Here is a 16,430-nt window from a genome sequence, read left to right on the forward strand (position 1 = left end):
TAAGCTCGGGAAGACTCGTTGAAAAATGTCCACGAGAGCCCCGAGTACCGACGAGTGGCCATTACCGTAAATCTCCGAGTTCGAATCAGGGCAAACTCGGGAGAGCTCTTGGAATGAACTCGTACCGTGGGACAGGGGTTTAACTCTCTCTTGAAAACATCCAGTGAATCGGCCTCCACTGCCTTCTGTGGCAGAGAATTCCACAGATTCACAACTCTCTGGGCTGAAAAAGTTTTTCCTCATCTCAGTCCCAAATGGCCTAACTAACCCCTTATTCTTAAATCGTGACCCCTGGTACTGGACCCCCCCTCGCTCTGCATTCGGTTGAGGCAGCCACATAACCAGGGCCTCTGAAGTGGCGATGCCCAATGCTATGGGTTTTCCTCCCCGAGGGTCTTTGGAGAGCGGCCAAGAGTAAATCCTTGGCTTCATTCCCAATGGGCGAGACACTGAGGGCTCTTGTTCCATTCCCCCTCACATCCTCGCTCAGGTCAGTGGCCTCAGCTCCCCATCAAAGGCCGTCCACCGCGAGAATTCCCCCCCCGCTCATGTGCTCAGTTTTCAGTGAAAGAAAAGGTCTTGATCTCTTCTGAAAAGCCATTGTGACGGCCAGTGATCCAATCATTCAATGACTCGATCATTCAATGATGCTTTATTGTCACATGCTCCTCGGTACAGTGACGTTCGTTGTGTTCTGCGAGCAATCCGGTAAAATCACACCGCGGGCCTCACCTGGGCAGAACGCAAAGAGTCGCCACGTTTTTGGCGCCGACAGGCGCAGTTGTAGAGTTGCAGCGCCAGAGACCCGGGTTCGACCCCGACTACAGCATTTTGTGTCTATCTCCCGTGTAAGTCACGGCTCGGTGACTCCATATTTACGCGATATTTACTGCCCCATTTACGCGATTTTTCTTCGGCGACTGCCGGCACCCGTCATAGACGCAGCGGGCCGCTGAAAAAAATTGTGTAAGTGGGGCAGGTCCTATATGGAGTCATCGAGCCATGACATGTCGCGGGGTGACGCCCGTATGGTCACGAGTAGTCGCCCAAAGAGTCGTACCTTGTTCTGGTCGCCGCTGGATTTTTCAACGTGTTGACAATTTTCACCGACCTGCTGCAACTATGACGGGTGCCGGCAGTCGCCGAAATAGTCGCGTAAGTGGGACAGGCCCTTTAACTAAATTTCACCTGTTAAAATAAATTCCTTTCACATAGCACCTGCTAATAAATCTGCAACGTCACACCATTAATATAACACCTATTTATATACCTTACCCAAACATAGCATTCATTAATATAAAGTTAATATCACACAAATTAATATGTCACATTACCGACAGATTCATGTGATTGAAATTAATATGGCTGACTCACAGCACACACAGTCTTTTGCCCAGAGTTGGGGAATCGAGGACCAGAGGACATAGGTTGAAGGTGAGAGGGGCGACTTCTTCCACACATAGGGTGGTGGGTGCATGGAACGAGCTGCCAGAGGTGGTAGTTGAGGCTGGGACTATAACAACATTTTAAAAGGCATTTGGACGGGTACTTGGATAGTGAAGGTTTCGAGGGACATTGGTCGTGTGTGTAAGGGGGCTTTGGCTTAAATCGACCACTGAAGGGTCTGTTTCCGTGGCGTGTGATTCTATGACGGGCAGCACGGTGGCGCAGCGGTAGAGTTGCTGCCCCACAGCGCCAGGGACCCGGGTCAACCCTGACTACGGGTGCTGTCTGTACGGAGTTTGCACGTTCTCCCCGTGACCGCGTGGGTTTCCTCCGGGCGCTCCGGTTTCCTCCCACGCTCCAAGGAGGTTAATTGGCTTCGGTTTAAAAAAAACTGTTTAAAAACAGGATTGTGTTAGTGGACAGGGTACAGGTACAGGGTTTCCTTTATTGTCATTCAGACCGAAGTCTGAACGAAATTTCGTGCCTGCAGTCATACATACATACAATACAATAAAAAAAACAACAATAAACACATATTAACGTCCACCACAGTGAGTCCACATAGCACCTTCTCACTGTGATGGAGGCAAAAGTCTTAGGGCTGCAGTCTCTTCCCTCCTCTTCTCTCTCTGCGCTGAGGCGATACCCCCCGGGCGATGTTACAAATCAGTCCCGCGGCTCATACACCGCGGCCCCGGGGTGGTCGAAGCTGCCGCCCACCAGTCCTGCTGACGCAGCCGCTGGCCCGCGGCCGAACCCCGGACTCAGGCCACCACCGCCAGAACACAGTCCCAGCCACCGGAGCACCGTTCCAGCCCCGAGCCGGATCGCCCTCACGTGAGTGCCGTTACTGTCTCAGTCTCGCGCCAGGCCGCCGCTCCTCCCTCGGGCTGGGCCGCCCCGACCGGGCGCCGATCCTCCCTCTGGCTGGGCCGCCCCGACCGGGCGCCGCTCCTCCCTCGGGCTGGGCCGCCCCGACCGGGCGCCGATCCTCCCTCGGGCTGGGCCGCCCGACTGGGCGCCGCTCCTCCCTCGGGCTGGGAACGCCGTACCTCCCCGAGCTCGGCCACTCCGACGGGAGCACCAGTTGGAAGGCACAGCGCGGAAACAGGGTGGGCCAAAGGGCCTGTTTCCGTGCTGTATCTCTAAAGCCATTTGACGGCACTGGGCCTGTACTCACTGGAGTTTAGAAGGATGGGGGGGGGCCTCATTGAAACGTACCGAATAGTGAAAGGCCTGGATAGAGTGGATGTGGGGAGGATGTTTCCACTAGTAGGAGAGTCGAGGACCAGAGGGCACAGCCTCAGAATTAGAGGGCGCACCTTTAGAAAGCAGTTGAGGAGAAATGTATTTGGTAAGACGTGGAATTCACTGCCACAGACGGCGGTGGAGGCCAAGTCATTGGGTATTTTTAAGGGGGAGGTTGGCAGATTCTTGATCAGTACGGGTGTCAGGGGTTATGGGGAGAAGACAGGAGAATCGGGTCGAGAGGGAGAGATAGATCAGCCATTGAATGGCGGAGTAGACTTGATGGGCCGAATGGCCTAATTTTGCTCCTATGACTTATGAACTTATGACGTCTAGAGTCTAAAGACTTTAAAACAGCTTCTGTTAACATTGCCTCCATCATGAGAGGATCTTTCCTAACCTTAGCAGATCCCAAAACCCACCGCAACTAATTTGTGGGTTTGCTCTGAGATCTTCGGTTCCCTCCCACACTCCAAAGACGTACAGGTTTGTAGGTAAATTGGCTTGGTATAAATGTAAATTGTCCCTGGTGCATGTGGGGCAGTGTTAGTGTGCGGGGATCGCCGGCCGGCACGGACCCGGTGGGCCGAAGGGCCTGTTTCCACGCTGTGCCTTCCAACTAATCTAAACTTAACTAAACGAGTCTTTAAGAAGGAACTGCAGATGCTGGAAAAATCGAAGGATGGCAAAAATGCTGGAGAAACTCAGTGGGTGAAGCAGCATCTTCCCCACAGCCATCAGGCTATTGAACTCAACTCATACAAAACTCTGAACATTAATAGCGTATTATCTGTTTATTTGCACTTTATCTGTTTTATTTATTCATATGTGTATATATTTATTCAATGGTATATGGACACACTGATCTGTTCTGTGTTCATGCCTTCTATATTCTGTTGTGCTGAAGCAAAGCAAGAATATCAATAGACAATAGACAATAGACAATAGGTGCAGGAGGAGGCCATCCGGCCCTTCGAGCCAGCACCGCCATTCAATGTGATCATGGCTGATCATCCCCAATCAGTACCCCGTTCCTGCCTTCTCCCCATATCCCCTGACTCTGCTATTTTTAAGAGCCCAATCTAGCTCTCTCTTGAAAGCATCCAGAGAACCTGCCTCCATCGCCCTCTGAGGCAGAGAATTCCACAGACTCACCACTCTCTGTGAGAAAGAAGTGTTTCCTAGTCTCCGTTCTAAATGGCCTACCCCTTATTCTTAAACTGTGGCCCCTGGTTCTGGACTCCCCCAACATCGGGAACATGTTTCCTGCCTCTAGCGTGTCCAAGCCCTTAACAATCTTATATGTTTCAATGAGATATCCTCTCATCCTTCTAAACTCCAGAGTGTACAAGCCCAGCTGCTCCATTCTCTCAGCATATGACAGTCCCGCCATCCCGGGAATTAACCTTGTAAACCTACGCTGCACTCCCTCAATAGTAAGAATGTCCTTCCTCAAATTAGGGGACCAAAACTGCACACAATACTCCAGGTGTGGTCTCACTAGGGCCATGTACAACTGCAGAAGGACCTCTTTGCTCCTATACTCGACTCCTCTTGTTATAAGGCCCACATGCCATTCGCTTTCTTCACTGCCTGCTGTACCTGCATGCTTACTTTCATAGACTGATGAACAAGGACGCCCAGATCACGTTGTACTTCCCCTTTTCCCAACTTGACGCCATTTAGATAGTCTGTCCTGTCCAAGTTTAAGATGTGCCGGGCCTCTGGCTTCTGGCTTCTGCCAATCCACCTTTAAGACCTCGGTGGGTGAATGTATTTGGAGGGGGAGAGCGGGCCTGACACTTGTCTGGAAGGTGTTAATGTGTTGAGGGCTTGTCGGCTTACAGCTGCCACGGGCTGTAGCTGACTTCAGTGCACCGTCTAACTTGGTTGAATGCGCTGGGTTCCTGGAGCAAGGCTAATTGGGGGGAATGTTGTCTTTGGAGCGGGATTATACGGCGAGGGATGTTTTTCCTGGATTCTACAGCAGACGGATTCAGTGGGAATGGGAAGTGACGTAGGTGCTGGAGCGGGAATGTTGTGCTAAGGTCAGGTTGTGTGCGGGGTTCGGTGACCACTTGTTCAGTTTAAGGCAGGCAGAAATGCTGGAGAAACTCGACGGGCAAGGCTGCATCTATGGAGCGAAGGAATAGGTGACGTTTCGGGTCGAGACTGCCGAGCTGCTTCGCTCCAAAGATTTAAGATTCAAGCTTCAAGAGAATTTATTGTCATGTGTCCCAGATAGGCCCTAATGAGACCACACCTGGAGTATTGTGTGCAGTTTTGGTCCCCTAATTTGAGGAAGGACATTCTTGCTATTGAGGGAGTGCAGCGTAGGTTTACAAGGTTAATTCCCGGGATGGCGGGACTGTCATATGCTGAGAGAATGGAGCGGCTGGGCTTGTACACTCTGGAGTTTAGAAGGATGAGAGGGTTTCTCATTGAAACATATAAGATTGTTAAGGGCTTGGACAGGCTGGAGGCAGGAAACTTGTTCCCGATGTTGGGGGAGTCCAGAACCAGGGGCCACAGTTTAAGAATATGGAGTTTAGAACGGAGAAGAGGAAACACCTTTTCTCACAGAGAGTGGTGAGTCTGTGGAATTCTCTGCCGGTGGAGGCCGGTTCTCTGGATGCTTTCACGAGAGAGCTAGATAGGGCTCTTAAAGATAGCGGAGTCAGGAGATATGGGGAGAAGGCAGGAACGGGGTACTGATTGGGGATGTTCAGCCATGATCACATTGAATGGCGGTGCTGGCACAAAGGGCCGAATGGCCTACTCTTGCACCTATTGTCTATTGCCTATTGTCTATTGTCTATAACACCAGGCCACGATCTAAGTCTGAAGAAGGGTCTTGAGCCGAAACGTCACCCCTTCCCTTCTCTCCAGAGATGCTGCCTGTCCCGCTGAGTTACTCCAGCTTTTTGTGTCTGGAACCAGGAGGATGTTTCTCACATGGGCAATGGGAATCTAGAACGGCGTTGGGCAGAAGGTCGTATAAGCTCACAAGCCAAACAGTCGCCAAAAAGAAGCTTCAGAACTTCTATATGGCGGGCACGGTGGCGCAGCGGTAGAGTTGCCCCCTTACAGCGCTCGAAGCGCCAGAGACTCGGGTTCCACCCTGACTACGGGTGCTGTCAGTACGGAGTCTGCACGTTCTCCCCGTGACCTGCGTGGGTTTTTCTCCGAGGACTCCGGTCTCCTCCCACACTCCAAAGACGTACAGGTTTGTAGGTTAATTGGCTTGGTGTAAATGTTTTAAAAAATTGTCCCGAGTTTGTAGGATAGTGCTAGTGAACGGGTGATTGCTGGTCGGCACGGACTCGGTGAGCTAAAATACCTCTTTCCACACTGTAGCTCCAAAGTCTACATTCTAAAGTAAAGTCTACAATTATATTACAGTTTAGTTTATTGTCACGTGTACTGAGGTACAGTGAAAAGATCTTGTTACGAGCGGATACACGATAAGGGAATAACGTTTAGTGCAAAGTAAGTAAGTAAGTAAGTAAGTTTATTGGCCAAGTATTCACATACAAGGAATTTGCCTTTGTGCTCCGCCCACAAGTAGAAACATAGAAACATAGAAAATAGGTGCAGGAGTAGGCCATTCGGCCCTTCGAGCCTGCACCATCATTCAATATGATCTTGGCTGATCATCCAACTCAGTATCCTGTACCTGCCTTCTCTCCATACCCCCTGATCCCTTTAGCCACAAGGGCCACAACTAACTCCCTCTTAAATATAGCCAATGAACTGGCCTCAACTACCTTCTGTAGCAGAGAGTTTCAGAGATTCACCACTCTGTCAGCAGCGTGTCCTTTTTTTTCTACTTTTGTAGTTTTTTTAGTATGTTTTAATGTATGCTTTTAATGTCTCTCTGTGTGTCTTGTGTGGGGGGGGTGAGGGGGAAACTGCTTCGGTAGCCTCCTCCACGGAGAGGCGACTTTTTCCAGGACGCCTCCCCCGTGGCCTAACAGCAAGAATCGGGCGGCCTTTCCCGGAGACGCGCCCGGGGCTTGAGCTGCGGGCGCAGCGTGGACTCTCGGCAAGGGGAGCGTTCCGTTTCGCTGGCCCGCGGCAGCCGGCAGCCTGAAGCCGCGGTCTGCAGAGCTCCGGCTAGCGCGGCGACTGCAGCCCAGGATCTCATGTTGGGGACCCGGGGGGGGAAGAAGAAGCTCCGAATGCCGGCCCGCGGCCAACCTCTACCATGGGCGCCGTGGCGACTTGCCATCAGGAGCGGGGTCCCTCGCCAGGAATCCCTGGAGAGGAGCTCCAGATCCCCGGCTCTGCAGTCTGCGGTGCTTCTGGCTGCGGCGCGAAATTTAAATCTACGATCGCCGGCCTGCAGCCTACACCAGCCTGAAGCCGCACTCTCCGGTGGGGAAGAGCCGATTCTGGACTTACCTTGACTTTTAACTTGTCCTTTTACCATCTGGACGCCCGCAGCAACGGCTGCGGAGGGTTGAGGTCCCGTCCACGGGGGAAACTGGCCAATTTTTGTGCCTACCACCACAGTGATGAATGCTGTGGTGGATGTTTGTGTTAAATTTTTATCGTGTATTGTGTGTTCTTTCTCATTGTTTCGCTGCTGACAAATTCATTTCACTTGCACTTTATGTGCAATGTGACAAATAAACCCTTATTGTATATTGTATTGTATCTCTGTGTGAAAAATGTTTTCCTCATCTCAGTCCCAAAAGATTTCCCCTTATACTTAAACTGTGACCCCTTGTTCTGGACTTCCCCAACATCGGGAACAATCTTCCTGCATCTAGCCTGTCCAATCCCTTAAGAATTTTGTAAGTTTCTATAAGATCCCCCCTCAATCTTCTAAATTCTAGCGAACTGTCTGTCATGTAACAACGTGACATACAGTGACAGTTACGAATGACTCAGAAAACACTAAGCATTAATAATAATAAAACATTAATGATAAAACACCATTGATCAAGCATGTGAACCAACAAAATACCAGATCAAAGGGAGGCTACAGATTTTTGGCTGTTGAGTAGCGCAACTATTCGTGGATAAAAACTGTTTTTATGTCCGGCTGTGGCAGCTTTGACAGTCCGGAGTCGCCTTCCATAGGGAAGTGATTCAAAGAGTTTGTGGCCAGGGTGAGAGGGGTCAGAGATGATCTTGCCCGCTCGCTTCCTGGCCCTTGTAGTGTACAGTTCATCAAAGCCAGCAAAGTCCGATTAATGATAGTCCAATGATAGAGGAATTTAAGAAATGTTTAAGAAAGAACTGCAGATGCTGGAAAAACCGAAGGTAGACAAAAATGCTGGAGTAACTCAGCGGGTGAGGCAGCATCTACGGAGCGAAGGAATAGGTGACGTTTCGGGTCGAGACCCTTCTTCAGACTGATGTGGGGGTGGGGGGGTGGGAAGAAGAAAGGAAGAGGCGGAGACAGTGGGCTGTGGGTGAGCTGGGAAGGGGAGGGGAAGGAGGGAGAAGGCAAGGACTACCTGACTTTAGGAAGAATTAAAGAAGATCTTCGTTAAAGGAAACAATGTTGCTACAGGAGTGGAGATGTCAGAGTGTGGAGCGAATATGTTCAAGAGTCCCGAGTAAGCAAATGTGGCTGTGGTATCGGGTCTGGGTTAGGATGTGGTCGTGGAGTTGGAGGGACCTCCGCTCGGTTCCGCATTAACCAACCTGATCTCCCGGTGGCTCAGCACTTCAACTCCCCCTCCCATTCCAAATCCAACCTTTCTGTCCTGGGCCTCCTCCATGGCCAGAGTGAGCAACACTGGAAATTGGAGGAGCAGCACCTCATATTCCGCTTGGGCAGTCTGCATCCCGGTGGCCTAAACATTGACTTCTCCAATTTCCGCTAGCCCTTGCTGTCTCCTCCCCTTCTCAGCTCTCCCTCAGCCCTCTGGCTCCTCCTCTTCCTTTATTCTTCCCGCCCCCCCCCCCCACCCTGCATCAGTCTGAAGAAGGGTTTCGGCCGAAACGTTGCCTATTTCCTTCGCTCCATAGATGCTGCCTCACCGCTGAGTTTCTCCAGCACTGTTGTCTACCGAGCTAATGTAATATGTGATTGTACATCTGCCTCTGTGACTAGCATGCAAATAGTCGTCTGAGTTGTGCAGCATCTATCCATGTTCTCCACAGATGCTGCCTGACCCGCTGAGTTACTCCAGCACTCTGTGAAACGTCACCTATCCATGTTCTCCACAGATGCTGCCTGACCCGCTGAGTTACTCCAGCACTCTGTGCCCCACTGAACTTGCCAGTTGTGTCAGAAGGAACTGCAGAGGATGCTGGTTTTAAACCGAAGATAGACACAAAATGCTGGAGTCACTCAGCGGGGCAGGCAGCATCTCTCTGGAGGGAAGGAACGGGCGATGTTTCGGGCCGAGTAGGTTGATTGACGTGTGTGGGTGCAAAAGCGAGGGGGGGGGGGATGGGCGGCGTGGAGCCAGCGTGAGTGGGCGATCGATGGTCGGTACGGGGGACTCGGTGGTGGGCTGAGGTTGGCCTGTTTCCGCGCTGCGATCCATTCACAAATCTGCAGAATAATATCGTGGGACAGGTTTGGAATGACATCAGGGGAACAGCTGCTGAAGAAAACACAGCGAGCATAATGTACGGGAACACACCCCCCCCCCCCCCCTAAACACTGGATGGTTTCAATGTCGATTAGATCATCTCATGAATTTTGGAGCCACACAAAGGGAAAAATATAGCTGATTAATTCATTTGCGGTTCGGGTGACTCATCAACCTTCCATTTGTGAAATGTCACTTATGTAATCAACAATATCTCCATTGCCTGCTGTGCTCCCACACCATCAGTGGATTTATTTACTGACTACGCCACCAAGTGACCTTCAGAGTGAAGTTATTGTACGCGGGTTTGTGAAATCGCATTACCGCACTCTCCTCCCTTCCCTCTTTAACAAAGGATCTGAAATAAAGTGGTGGAATGAGAGAGTTTTACATTAATATGTTGCACACAGTGTGGAAACAGGCCCTTCAGCCCAACTTGCCCACACCGGCCAACAATGTCCCAGTTACACTAGTCCCACCTGCCCGCTTTTGGCCCACAACCCTCCAAACCTGTCCTATCCATGTACCTGTCTAACTGTTTCTTAAACAATGGGATAGGCCCTGCCTCAACTACCTCCTCTGGCAGCTCGTTCCATACACATGTGTGAAAAAGTTACCCCTCAAGATTCCTATTAAATCTTTTCCCCTTCATCTTGAACCTATGTCCACTTGTTCCTTGATTCCCCTACTCAGGGCGAGAGACTCTGTGCATCTACCCGATCTATTCCTCTAATGATTTTTATACACCTCAATAGGATCACCCTTCATCCTCCAAGGAATAGAGACCCAGCCTCTACTCAACCTCTCCCTATAGCTCACACCCTCTAGCCTTGGCAACATCCTCTCTGTACCCAGCCTGGTAACATCTTTCCTATAACATGGTGCCCAGAACTGAACACAATTCTCTAAATGCGGCCTCACCAACGTCTTGTGCAACAGCAACATGACCTCCCAATGTCTGTACACAGGTGGGTGTACTGGTGTATTGGGAGCACTATCTACCCTCGGATTATCCATGATCAGACACTACTGGCTTTTCCTAGCAATGAACATTATTCCCTTATCATGTATCCATCCACTGTGAATCGCTCGGTCTGAAGAAGGACCTCGAGCCGAAACGTCACCCATTCCTTCTCTCCGGAGATGATCAGAATGCACCCAGTGTCTTTTACCCAGAGTAGGGGAATCAACAGCCAGAGAACTTAGGTTTAAGGTGAGAGGGGAAAGACTTAATAGGAAGCAGAGGGGCAACTTTTTCGCTGAAAGGAATAGTGGGTGTATGGAATGAGCTGCTGGTGGGAGATAAACACAAAATGCTGGAGTAACTCAGCGGGACAGGCAGCATCTCTGGAGAGAAGGAATGGGTGACGTTTCGGGTCGAGATGCTGCCTTTCCCAGTGAGTAAAGGGCCTGCCCCACTGTCCCGAGTTTCCCCTGATTCGAACTCGGAGAATTACGGTAATTGCCGCTCGTAGGTACTCGGGGCTCTCGTGGACATTTTTCAACATGTTGAAAAAACTTCACGGGCTTACCGCTTCCCGAGTATCTGCCGTTAGCGTTACGAGCCGCTAAGAGACGTCCCGAGCTCCGACGTACCCGTTACATACATTCTACGTGCTTACCATGAGTTTGATTTTTTTTTAAACTCGGGAGAGGTCTTGGGTAAACTGGTATAGTGGGACAGGACCCTTACTCCAGCCTTTTTGTGTCTGCCCTCTGTGTCTATCTTTGGTATAAACCAGCATCTGCAGTTCTTTGTTTCTACACTGTATTTGTTTTTGCTTTCCTCACACTCCCGTATAAAATTCCATCTTCAAAGAGTGTGTCGGTTTTTGTTTTACCAGACCGATGCATGAATTAATGAACGCCTTTGTGAAAGTAGACGTTTTAAGAGCCTTTCCCTAATGAGATGAAATGGACAGGGTTCAGGGCAAAACACCAGTGATCGTGTAATGGTCTGGAGAACACATGCACTTGGTAAACTTTTACGACCTTTATTGTTCGATGTGTGGAGTCAGCAAGTATACTTTGGTGGGGGGAGCGTGCTCATATTCACAAACACCTTCTAGACATCATTGTGAGCGACTTTGGGCACCATATCTGAGCAATGGCCTGTTGTCATTATCATAGAAATAAATTAGTGCATGAGGAGGCCATTCGGCCCTTCGAGCCAGCACCGCCATTCATTGCGATCGTGGCTGATCATCCCCAATCAATAACCCGTGCCTGCCTTCTCCCCATATTCTCCCCTTGACTCCACTAGCCCCGAGAGCTCTATCTAGCAATGTTACAAAATTTTGAGATTTAAAAAATCAAGTCTGCAATTTATCCCATCAAATAAAGCATAAAAAGAAGTTTAATTTGACACCTAATTCACTTTCATATCTTCAGTATTAAAAAAGTTATGGCCATTTTCATACTCGGAAATTAGCATCTAGTTCCCTATTGCTTTTCCATTGACTTAACACAAAAGCTGTGATCGAGGACAGTCAAAAGCCCATAACTTTCTTAAAAATTAAGAGAACTGAATGAAATGTTCAGTTATTATAGATTGAAGCATTCTGAAACAAATATGAAACAATCTTACTTGAATGACCTGAAATTAAAGCATATAATTAGTTAGGGCCCTATAATTGGCCCTAAACTTTCTAGGATTTAATGAAAAGAAGACAGGTGATAGTGTTTGGTCCCAATGGCTGCCGTGAACCTCCCTCTGTTGACTTGGGTCCCCTGGCACTGTATGTGAAGCCAACAGTTTTAAACCTGGGTTTTAAGATGGACAGTGATTTTAAATTAAATCTTCAATTTAAATCTTCAAAACCAATCTTAAAACCCATTTCTATTCCTTGGCTTTTGACCCTGCATGAGACTTTGCTCCTGTTTTAGTGTTTTTAATGGGTTTTTTAAATTGTTTTTACTCTCTCTTTTAATGTTTTTATTGTCGTGTAATAATTTTTTGTCCATGATTAGTCATGTACAGCACTTTGTTGCAACAGTGGTTGTTTTTAAAGTGCTCTATAAATAAAGTTATTATTATTATTATTATTATAGTTATCTACTTGCAGCTAATTACAAAATTCAATTACTAGATCTAAACATCTATCAATTTCTTAAGAAAACGGTTAACATTTTTAAATAGCCTAAGTGTCCAAATAATATTCACACAAGAATTCACAATATAACGATTTTTAAATCTCATCGTCATGAATTTATAGGCCAAATGGAAGGAATTTAGTGTTTAATTCCCGTAAATTAATGGCCATTTAAATCATCTTGCGAGTGGGATTTTGTGGAACGCGATCGTTTGGAATGTTGCGGTTGCGGTGAATTTAAACCCCATATTGGTAGGAAAAATACTGCCGGTTCGTATGGGTCCTAAGTCACCTTTTCGCAACGTAAAATTTTGATTAAAGGCATCCTAAGAAGCACATTTATATGTAAAATAAACGGCTTTCCTTTACCTGTCCCGTAAGTGAAATCCGTCCCCGTTGTCGGTGTTGACGGCTTTAGGACAAAGGACATTTATTTGTCACGTACACCAATTGTTGTAGTGAAATTTGTCTTGCCATGCAGCACACAGATAAAGATAAGACACAACATTAAAGAATTGAACAATAAACAAAAAAACATCCCCCCACAATGGTTCCCATTATGAGGGAAGGCACTAAGTCCAGTCCCATCCCCATGTCCACCCATAGTCGGGCCTATTGAGGCCTCCGCAGTCGCCTTTACGGAGGCCTGATGTTCCAGGCCGTTCTCGCCGGGTGATGGTGCTCCGGCGTCGGGAGAATCCTCTCAGCGGCTTGGGACATCTGAATTTAATTCAAAAAATGTATTCAATTATTAAAAAAATAATATTACACTACAATAAAACAAACAGAACCCACCACCATAGTACGTGTTTCCTCATCTCCGTTCTAAATGGCATACCCCTTATTCTTAAACTTCTTCAGACTGGTTAGTGATAGGGGAAAACGAAAGATATAGGTGATGATATAGAGAAGTAAAGGACAATGGATGAAATATATGCAAAAAAAAGTAAGGATGATAATAGAGTAAGTAAGAACTGCGGATGCTGGTAAAATTGAAGGTAGACACAAAATGCTGGAGTAACTGAGCAGGTCAAGCAGCATCTGTGGAGAGAAGGAATGGGTGACGTTTCGGGTTTACCCAGGATGATTTGGAAGGATGAGGGGGTATCTCATAGAAAGATATAAAATTATAAAAGGACTGGTCAAGCTAGATGCAGGAAAAATGTTCCCAAAGTTGGGCGAGACCAGAACCAGGGCCATAGTCTTAGAATAAAGGGGAGGCCAAGGGGAGGGGAGAAAAGTACAAGGTTCATCGCACAACTTCATTGTCATAGAGTTATGCAGCACGGAAACAGGCCCTTCAGCCCACCTTGCCCATTCCGACTTGAGAGGCAACTTCTTCACACACAGAACGGTGAGGGGAATAGATCGGGTACAACACCTATTAATATACCTTACCGAATATAAATTTAATATCACACAAATTAATATGACTGTCACAATACCGACAGATTAATATGGCTCACCCAGCACACACACAGCGTTTTACCCAGAGTAGGGGAATCGAGGACCAGAGGACATAGGTTTAAGGTGAGGAGGGGAGAGATTTAATCGGAAGAGTCGTAGCGTCTTTCTGGTCACCGCCGAATTGTCAACATGTTGAAAATTTTCGCCGACCTGCAACGACCTTCGACGGGCGGCGGAAGTCACGTAAGTGGGACAAGCCCATTAGACAGGTACGTGGATAGGACAGGTTTGGGGGGGGATATGGGCCAAACGCAGGCAGGTGGGACGAGCGTGGATGGGGCATGTTGGTCGGTGTGAGCAGGTTGGGCCGTAGGGCCTGTTTCCACACTGTATCACTCTATGACTCTATTAAGCAGGACAAACAGTGGATGTAGAGGCTATGAACATGTCTGAATGTCAGATGGCCTTGATGTTTCCTACTGGAGGATTTTGCCGTGACTGTTGGTTTGTATTTCCAATAGCAGAACTATGGAGGCTCAGCTTCTAAGTTTAACCTTCACCATGTTTGTGTGGAGTTTTCATCTCCTTCCTCTATTCCCTGCTTATCTCGTGCCTATCCTCTTACACACTACTACCATATCTGCTTTAAATCTAAAAATATGCACAAACTCTTTGAATCACTTCCCTCTGGAAGGCGACTCCGGATTGTCAAAGCTGCCACTGCCAGACATAAAAACAGTTTTTATCCACCAGTAGTTGCTCTACTCAACAGCCAAAAATCTGTAGCCTCCCTTTGATCTGGTGTTTTGTTGGTTCACATACTTGATCAATGGTGTTTTATCATTAATGTTTTATTATTATTAATGTTTATCGTTTTCTGAGTCATTCGTAACTGTCACTGTGTATCATGTTGTTACTTGTGGGCGGAGCACCAAGGTAAATTCCTTGTATGTGAATACTTGGCCAATAAACTTACTTACTTATAAAAGTACAACCCCTTATCTTACTTCCTTAGACTCAGTTCCTCCCACACTGTTGAGTGCATTGGGCAACAAACTTTCGCCATTCTGTTCGGTCATGTGCGACGTCTTCCACCCTTGATAGGCTTGCGTCCCGGGCTTCCAAATCCTACCGGAATGTTCGCCTCCGTGTGAGTTTTGGTCGACTTCTTTTCCTTCTTCCGTCAACTTGCCATTTTATTGCCATCTTAGGTGCACATCCTGGTGACATTCTGAGTACATGTCCTGCAGATTTCATTATGCGTCCCTCTATGTCCTGGCTGAGAGGCTTTGTTGCAGTTTGCCGTTAGATCTCCTCGTTTGTGATGTGGTCTTCATGATCTTCCTCAAGCAGCGGTTGTTGGAATGCATCCAATTTTGTTTTCATCACCACATTGATTTTCCGTGTCTCACTGGCACAGAGGGCTGTAGGGAGGACCACGGACAGGAAGAGCTTGACTTTCAGCATCTTGGATATCCCGCCACTAGTTGTGGAATTATCTGTCACAGGAGGCAGTGGAGGCCGATTCACTGGATGTTTTCAAGAGAGAGTTAGATTTAGCTCTTAGGACAGTGGTCGGCAACCTGCGGCCCCCGGGCCGAATGCGGCCCGTAACCCGAAATCATCCGGCCCGCAGGCAGATTTTTTTCCTATAATCATCCGGCCCGCCGAGCGCCGAGCTCTGTCTGTACCGCATCCTGCGCAAAGCCGCCGGCACGGCCGCGCACCTTCCGTGAACACCTTTAAGAAAGAACTGCAGATGCTGGAAAAATCAAAGGTAGACAAAAATGCTGGAGAAACTCAGCGGGTGAGATATGCGAGGATTGCACGAGGCTGCCTCACCTGCTGAGTTTCTCCAGCATTTCTGTCTACCTTCTGTGAACACGTGATTTGTTGCCTGCCATCCGGGGCGGGGATGGGGACGGGATCCATGTGTACACGTGATAGATGTGGCCCGCCATCCGCTCACAGACATGTGTCCCGGCCCCTATGCAGAACAAGGTTGCCCACACCTGTCTTAGGACTAACGGAATCAAGGGATGTGGGGGGAAAAATCAGGAACAGGGTACTGATTTTAGATGATCTTGCAACGGACTGTTCCAGCTGCTACGGTCAGGCAAACGCCTCCGTTGTCATGCTGTGAGAACGGAGAGGATGAGAAGGAGTTTCTTCCCAGAGGCCATTAGGACTAAACTCCTATCTCACCAGGGACTAACTTTAGTACCATTTTACTGTTGTGTCTTTTTAAATAGCTCTTTTTTTCTTTTTTTCCTCCCACAAATATGTAATATGTGAATATGTGATTCTGTTCCATTCTGTTTTGTAGTGTTTTTGCACAAAGTCCGCGAGCATTGCCACTTTTCATTTCACTGCACATCTCGTATGTGTATGTAACGAATAAACTTGACTTGACTTGACTTGACTGACCATCTCGAATGGCAGGTGCTGGCTCGAAGGGCTGTGGGAACCGTTGTCGGGCCCTGGTGCAGCGAGTGGGCAGATGGTACAAGAGCGGGCCTTGCAGAACAGGCTGTGCCAGCTGGATGGGGGCGGCTGCTGCAAATTCCTTCTATCCAAGTGAGGATCCGAGCCGGAGCTCGTCTGCACATCTCACCAGGATCAGGGAGAGCCTTTAATTCCGTTTCGACCCCTGCTGCAGTCGGTCGACTCATGAGATCAC

The sequence above is a fragment of the Amblyraja radiata genome, chromosome 4 (genome assembly GCF_010909765.2).
Source record: "Amblyraja radiata isolate CabotCenter1 chromosome 4, sAmbRad1.1.pri, whole genome shotgun sequence".
Classification (NCBI taxonomy): Eukaryota; Metazoa; Chordata; class Chondrichthyes; order Rajiformes; family Rajidae; genus Amblyraja; species Amblyraja radiata.